Raw genomic sequence first — 7,071 nt, 5'->3', positions numbered from 1 at the left:
AGAACAAATCATTCTATTCATTAAGAGAATGCAACTATATATCTATCCCAACCACTTTGAATACACAGATACAAAATGGACATTCATAGTTATATCCCAATTTTTTTAAGTTCCGTTGTTGAATATTATAGGTGTGTAAACTCAGCTAAATATTCTAAAATTTCTACTTTGGTCCATATTTTAATAGTCAATTCAGAGTTGCACAGAATTAGCAGCATTTTGGTCCAATTTGCCTAGCAAAATTCACTGCTCTGCAGTTAAGTCACTTCTTTGTGGTCAAATGAATCCCCAAGTTTTCATGCTCTGCTGTCATTTCAAATAGGATCTTCAAGATTAGACTTTAAAATTTGTTGTTTAAAAAATATCAGTTTATAAGAGATATGATTGTTGTAAAGCTTAGAAGAGTGAATACTTGTAAGTATGATTTAGGTTTGGTAAACAAATAGCAATTATTGTACTAGTTGTCAGTAAATTGCAACAGAGAGATTCTTACAATCTAAATTTCACATGGATTAAACCTCTAGCAAAGCAACAGCCGGAGCAGTGAAATGGAAGATGATGGTCAACTATCAGAGGATGTGGTTAGAGCAGAAAGAGCAGGAAACCTGCACAAGCTGGCTTGGAAAGATAAGTTGAGGAGCTAAACTATATACTTCTCTGTATGACCTACAATCAAAATCTTCATTTTGAAGAACAGGGATTTTATGATGCAGATTAACCATTGCTAAATTAAATATATATTAAGTATGAAGGAAAGATTAGCCTTTGATTTGACTGTTGTTTACATATTTGCATTTTCAAACTTCTCTAAATTTTTTCTGATATGAAATATTCTAAACATAGACAATGGTGGCGGTTGCCCAACTTTGAAAATATATTGAAAACCATTAAATTGTATATTCAAATGAGTGACCTTTTGATATGCAAAAAACAAATCCATTAAAACACAAGATGAAGAGAATAGCATCTTGTTAATTGAAATCCTAGGATGCAGTATAAAATAGTAGAAGCAAGAAATGCATAATCTGAGAAACTAGGAAACACATTCTGCCTAGCCCGTTATGGTTGGATGACACTTAACTCTCAAGAGCAGAGAGACTTGCCAGTAGCAAATTATTTGACAATCCTGGGATTATTTTCCTCATTGTTATAGTGAGGTGTAACAGCCTCCTTATCATTTTGCTAGGTTTGAATGAGAAAATAGATGTAAATTTCACAGCATGATCCCAGGAGGGCTACTCAGTACATGACAACTATCATTTTAATTTTGTTATTTGTAAACCTGTAGTGCTCCAAGACATTAAGGCTAATGCAAAGCAGCGTGATACATTTTCATGGTCCTGGTAACATGAATGTAAAACCTAAAGCAAGTCAGTGTTTGTCCAAGACGGAGCTGCATGTTGACACCCGGGCCATTCTCTGCCTCCTGCCTGCAGAATCCTGTCACTCCTATTCAGGCCTGCATAAGCAAGAGGAACATAAGCAAGTCCTTTCCTAAATATTTCAAACACAGAATGTGACACCAGACAAAATTTTGTTGATTTTCTCTTTCTTTACTGCAAACTTGATATTTCTCACAAAATATGTACCTAACAGACTTTCTTTCCAGGTCAGCGGAGACTTCCCACACTCACACAAACTCTTCTGCCTTACATTATTTATTTAAGGAGGGTGAAACAGACAAAGAGAAGCTACATCCAGAAGCTGAAATTTTCCACAGGGAATAAAAGTTTGCCACTAAATTTGGAGGGTCTTCACGCTACAGAAAACAAAGTCATTGCTATTAGCACTTGAAGAAGATCACCATAGTCTGTAAAAAGGTAGCCTGAGCTTTCAGTTAATTCATTATGATAGTCTTCTTTTTATAGTGAACATCTAAAGATTACTATTATGTTATCAAAGTATTTAACACAATTTTGATGACTTCTAAAAACATATGCTGATATTTTAGTATAGATCTAGTGACACAGTGAAGGGTAGTCAGCTATAAATATTGAGGCTTTCTTAAATACAAATTACAGCAATGATGTGAAATATGTATACATATAAAATAAGCAAAGAAGGAGGAATAAAAAGGAAGAACTCAAAAACAACACAAAAATAAATATATAAATAACTCAATCAACAAATAAGCAAATGAACAGAACAAAAGACCCTTGTAAAATAGTACAAACAGCCAATAAAAGGATGAAAAACAAAATGTGCAACTTCTTTAGAAATCCAGGAAATTCAAATCAAAATTATGTCTAAGGTTCATTGCATGTCTGAGTTTCAAAAGTATGTGTAGAATGGCTATCACTGAGATTCCAAGAACAAATAGGGAGAAAGAGACTGCTACACACTGACAGTATGAATGCAAATTAGTAGAGATGGCCAAACATCAGCATAAGGTTCATCAAAAAACTAAATATAGATGTATCGAATTGTCCAACAATACTATATCTTATGTTCTTAGAGAATTGGCATCAGGGTGCATACTACAGAGAGGTCTGCATAACCATGTTAGTTGCAGTTCAATTAATGATAGCTAAGCCATCATATTCACCTAAGTGTCTGCTAGCAAAGAAAATATGGTATATCTACTCATTGAATTATTATTTGACCATAAAAAGGAAGAAATTTATGCCATTTTCAGAAAAAAATAAACAAAACTGGATATCATCATGTTAAATAAAATGAGCCCAGGTCTAGAAAAAGTTATCACATTTTCTCCTTATCATCAGAGACAGAGAAAGATGACACAAAAATGGAATGGAAATTATCAATGTATGTTACATGTATGTATACATCCATCTCAATGAAACTATATAACTACTAAGTACTATGAAAAAGACTCAAAAAACCAAGAAACCAAGGTTAAACACCCAACTGATTGATGGACTTAGCACAGTTCTGGGTGTGACTGAAAGAATTTAATGAGGATAAAAGACTAAAAGACCCACCCTGGGTGTGAGTGGCAGAAACAGAAGGGTTTGTAGCCTTAATCAAATAAAGAAGAGTGGGTGCTGGGGAGATGGCTCAGTGGAATAGGCGCTTCCCTGGCAAGCGCAAGGCCCTGAGTTCAATCCCCAGCTCCATAAAACAAAACAAAACAAAACAAAACAAAACAAACAAACAAAAAAAAAAAAACAAACTTGGATCAGTGGAATAAGCACTTCCCTAGAATAAAAAAGAGAAGGAAGGAAAGCTTGCTTCTGTTTCTTCTGCGGAGCCCCAGTCTTTGCCTCTGCCTCAGATGTCCCTCTCCCCTTGCTTCCAGAAAGACTTCAGACTTACAGAGTAGACCATTCAGCCTCCTGATGCACACACACAGGATGCTCTAGTGAGCTCCTGACCGTCAACCTTTGCCTGGAGACTTGGGATCTCCAAATAGCCCTTTTACACTTGTCCATACCTGACTCTGTTGATGGCCATTGCAAGCCTACTTTGTACATGTATCTTTATATATTTTATATTAAATCTATTTCTCTAGTGAGCACTGATTGATACACTATTATAAGAATTTAAAGATGGCCAGGGGTGGTGGTACACTATGATCCCAGCGCCTTGGAGGCTGAGGCAGGATGATTGCCATGAGTTCAAGGCCAGCCTGGGCTACACAGTAAGCTAAAGACCTAGTGAGGCTCTGCCTCAAAAAGAATTTTAAAAATAATTTAAAGACTAAGTATATCTATATGCCCCAAAATACTTCCTCATTGGTAATTCACAGAAGCCACTCAATTTGAAGAATTCCTAAAAGTAAGTAGCCTCTGTGTTTTGTAGATGAAGGAAAAGAAGGAGGGGTACGAGAAGAAAGAGGAGGCTAAGGAGGTGGATGAGGAAGAGGAAAATGAAAAGGCAGGAGGAGGAATAAAACAAGAACAAGAAGGAATAGAATTGGATACTATCAGCCTGTACCATACTTAGTTTTCCTCTTGAATATACAGCAACACACTTGTGTTGCCTAGGTATTCACACTCAAGGTCTGCATAGATAACAAAAGCCTAACAGTGTCACATTAACAATGAATAGGCAGCTGATGGAACTCTTTTTTTTTTTTTTTTTTGGCTAATTGGCTTTTTCTTTATGGAGAGGTTATTGGGTAAAATCAAAATCATTGACTGATTTCGGTTTATGTCCTAAACAGGTGTGAAGGATTACATAATGTTATTTTGACCTTAGCTATGCTATATAAAAGTTAAACTATTATTTTATTTATTTTCTACCTTAAACAAGTGTATATATAAAGCTAAATATAATCAGAATAACCCTTAAGCTTTCTCAAGAGAAAAAAATTATAACAACATTATAGCTCTACATATATAAGGTGACATTTCCTTTTTTCTTGGTCTCCCAGGTAACATCATAACAAACAGGATTTCTTTTTAAATAGAAAAGGCAAAAAAAAAAAAAAACCTATTCTGAGATTCAGCTTATGAAAATAAATGTACCAAAGAAGTTAGCTTTGAGAGAAGAAGCATTTAAATTACATTGTTCAACTATTTAGGGTAAGCTATGAAGTTTTGAGAAAAATTAAAAAAAAATTACCAAATTGGAAAACTACAATGAAAAATACCAGTGCAATATAAAAATATTAATGCTAGCAGATTATTTTCATTAGGAGATCAAAACAGACAAATATTTCATGATTAAACTTGTACAAACTAAATCGTCAATATAGTGTCTACACAAGAATGATATTTCCAAGTTATTATATTTTGAGTTCTTTTTCCTCTTTTGGATAAAAGTGGCTTTTTAATGCTTATGTGTCATGGTTTAATTTTATTGTTTTGAATGTTTCTCATGAAAACTGGCTCTTAATTGAGAAAAGATAAAAGTAACTCAGTCTTTAGTACCAATCTCAAAAATAATTCAAGAATCCCCTCACTTCCCTAACGAAGGCTAACAGCCTCCCTGGTACAAGCAGACAATGAATTCTTTGCCAGCCCAGGACTTGTGGTATCACAAATGGCTAGGTAATTGCAAATCCATGTCAAAAATGAAGAAAAATAAGCTTTATGGGGAACTACCAGAAAATCCAGTTTACCACTCAAAAGACTTCTCCATCAATTAGAGTTGTTTGAAATACCAGTTACCTAGCTCTTGGGGTTCTGCGTGTGCTAGACCTTTCTGGAAATAGGATCTTGGTGAGAAAAAGATGAGTAAAAGGAGACTACAGAGGTCAACATTCTTTTTCATGCGTGTCTAGTTACTCTTCTCTCATTGTTAGGACAAATACCTGACACCCAAAATGAAGGAAGGAAAGGTTTATTTAGTTCAAAGTTACTGGAAGTTTCAGTCCGTACTTGGCTGGCTCCAAGGCAGAGAGGCCCAGGGCAGAGGGCAGCCAGTTCCCGGCGGCGGAACAACAGCAATGGCAGCAGAGAGAGAGTCTGCCTCTCTTTCTCATATTGCATTCAGGCTCTCTGCCCCAGGCTGAGGGAAGTACACCCACCCATAATCCCAGCAGTACTAAGACTCATAATCCCAGCCTGGGATCACCCATAATCCCAGTGGAACATGAATTAATCGCAAACTGTAGAAGTCCCTGCCCCATGACTGCATGAGGCTTTGGGGGGACAACGGGACACAAACCATAACAATGAGTCTTTTCCTTTTCACAAACATGAAATTCACGTAAGCTATACCATCCCAATTGGTACATATTTTTTCCCAGAAGTTCATGGAGAAGGAATGTTTTCTGGAGATTTCATCAGCAGGATATCCTGAACTGAATATTTTTACATATTATAACATGATCTAGCCTTACAAATTGGAAAATAATAATTAATTTTACGAGAAGTTGCTATGGTTTGAACCTGTGGTGATATCTATTGCTTTTTTGTTGTTGTTGTTGTTGTTGTTTTTTGTTTTTTTGTGGAACTGGGGATGGAACTCAGGACTCTGTGCTTGGCAGGCAGGCACTTACTCTGCTGAGCTATCTCTCCAGCCCCTTATCACTTCTTGAGTGAAAGAACCACAGCTACATATTTCCAAGCAGATCACTACACCATCTAGACTGTGTTCCGGTCACAGAACACTCACAAACATAACCAGTTGTATGATCAGACAAGCTAGAAACACATCAGTTTGTCCTGGTTGCTACAGAACTTTATAGTAACAAATCAGTTAGAGATTTCAGCCTCCGTATATAATGAGGAATATATACCCACAATAAACTTATCAATCACCAAAATATCTCAAAATACTCTATGATAAGGGTTAAATAAATGGAACCAGAGACGACTCAAATGCCAAAAGCAAGCCTTTTGCATGTAAATAAAAGGCAGCAACTCACTTCATGTGAGCAATGTGCTTATGGCTTTGCTTTCTCTAATAGTGCTACCATCACTCATAGAGTCAGAGGATACTGGGACAACATTGTGACAATAGCAAGAGAAAAATGTCTTCTGGATGTTTTTAGCTCAATGTCCTGCCATGGTTATAGTGTGTTCAGTAGCAGGGAAAATATCCAGAATTAACCAGGAAGGATTTTCCTTTCTAGGAGTTTTGCCTCTGAGTGCTTCTGTGATAGTTATTTAATTATTAAGTGGATGGGCCCACCGGATGTATGTACAAAGAACTGGGAAAACATTGTTTCTAGGGCTGGGGATATAGGTTGGCCAACTAGGCACCTGCCTGGCAAGTGCAAAGACCTGGGTCCAATATGCAGTACTTCATCCCACGCCAGCCCCAGAAACCAGCCATAGTGGAGCATGCCTATAATCCTAGTGCTGGAGAGACTGAGTCAGGAGAATCACTATGAGTTTGAGCTCTATAATGTAACCCTGTACCAAATAAATAAATAAATAAATAAATCTATCTTTCTTTTGGAAAAAAAAAAACTTTGTTTCTAGGTTTGTAGGAGTATGTGAGAGTGTTTTTCTATGAGATGGACACTTGAATCAGTAGGCTGAGTAAAGCAGGTAGTCCTTGCTTGGTGTGGATAGGCTTCATCCAAAACACTGCAGTCCTGCATAAAGCATGAAGAATGACCCATACTTCAAGTGAGAGGAATTTTTGCCAGATTCCTGGAGCTGGATGTCAGCTATTCCTTGGTCTTGAGCGTGACATTTTCGGACTGGAACTTAC

Source organism: Octodon degus, unplaced genomic scaffold (genome assembly GCF_000260255.1).
Source record: "Octodon degus isolate 3935 unplaced genomic scaffold, OctDeg1.0 scaffold00110, whole genome shotgun sequence".
Taxonomy (NCBI): Eukaryota; Metazoa; Chordata; class Mammalia; order Rodentia; family Octodontidae; genus Octodon; species Octodon degus.
Note: the sequence above shows the minus strand (reverse complement) of the source record.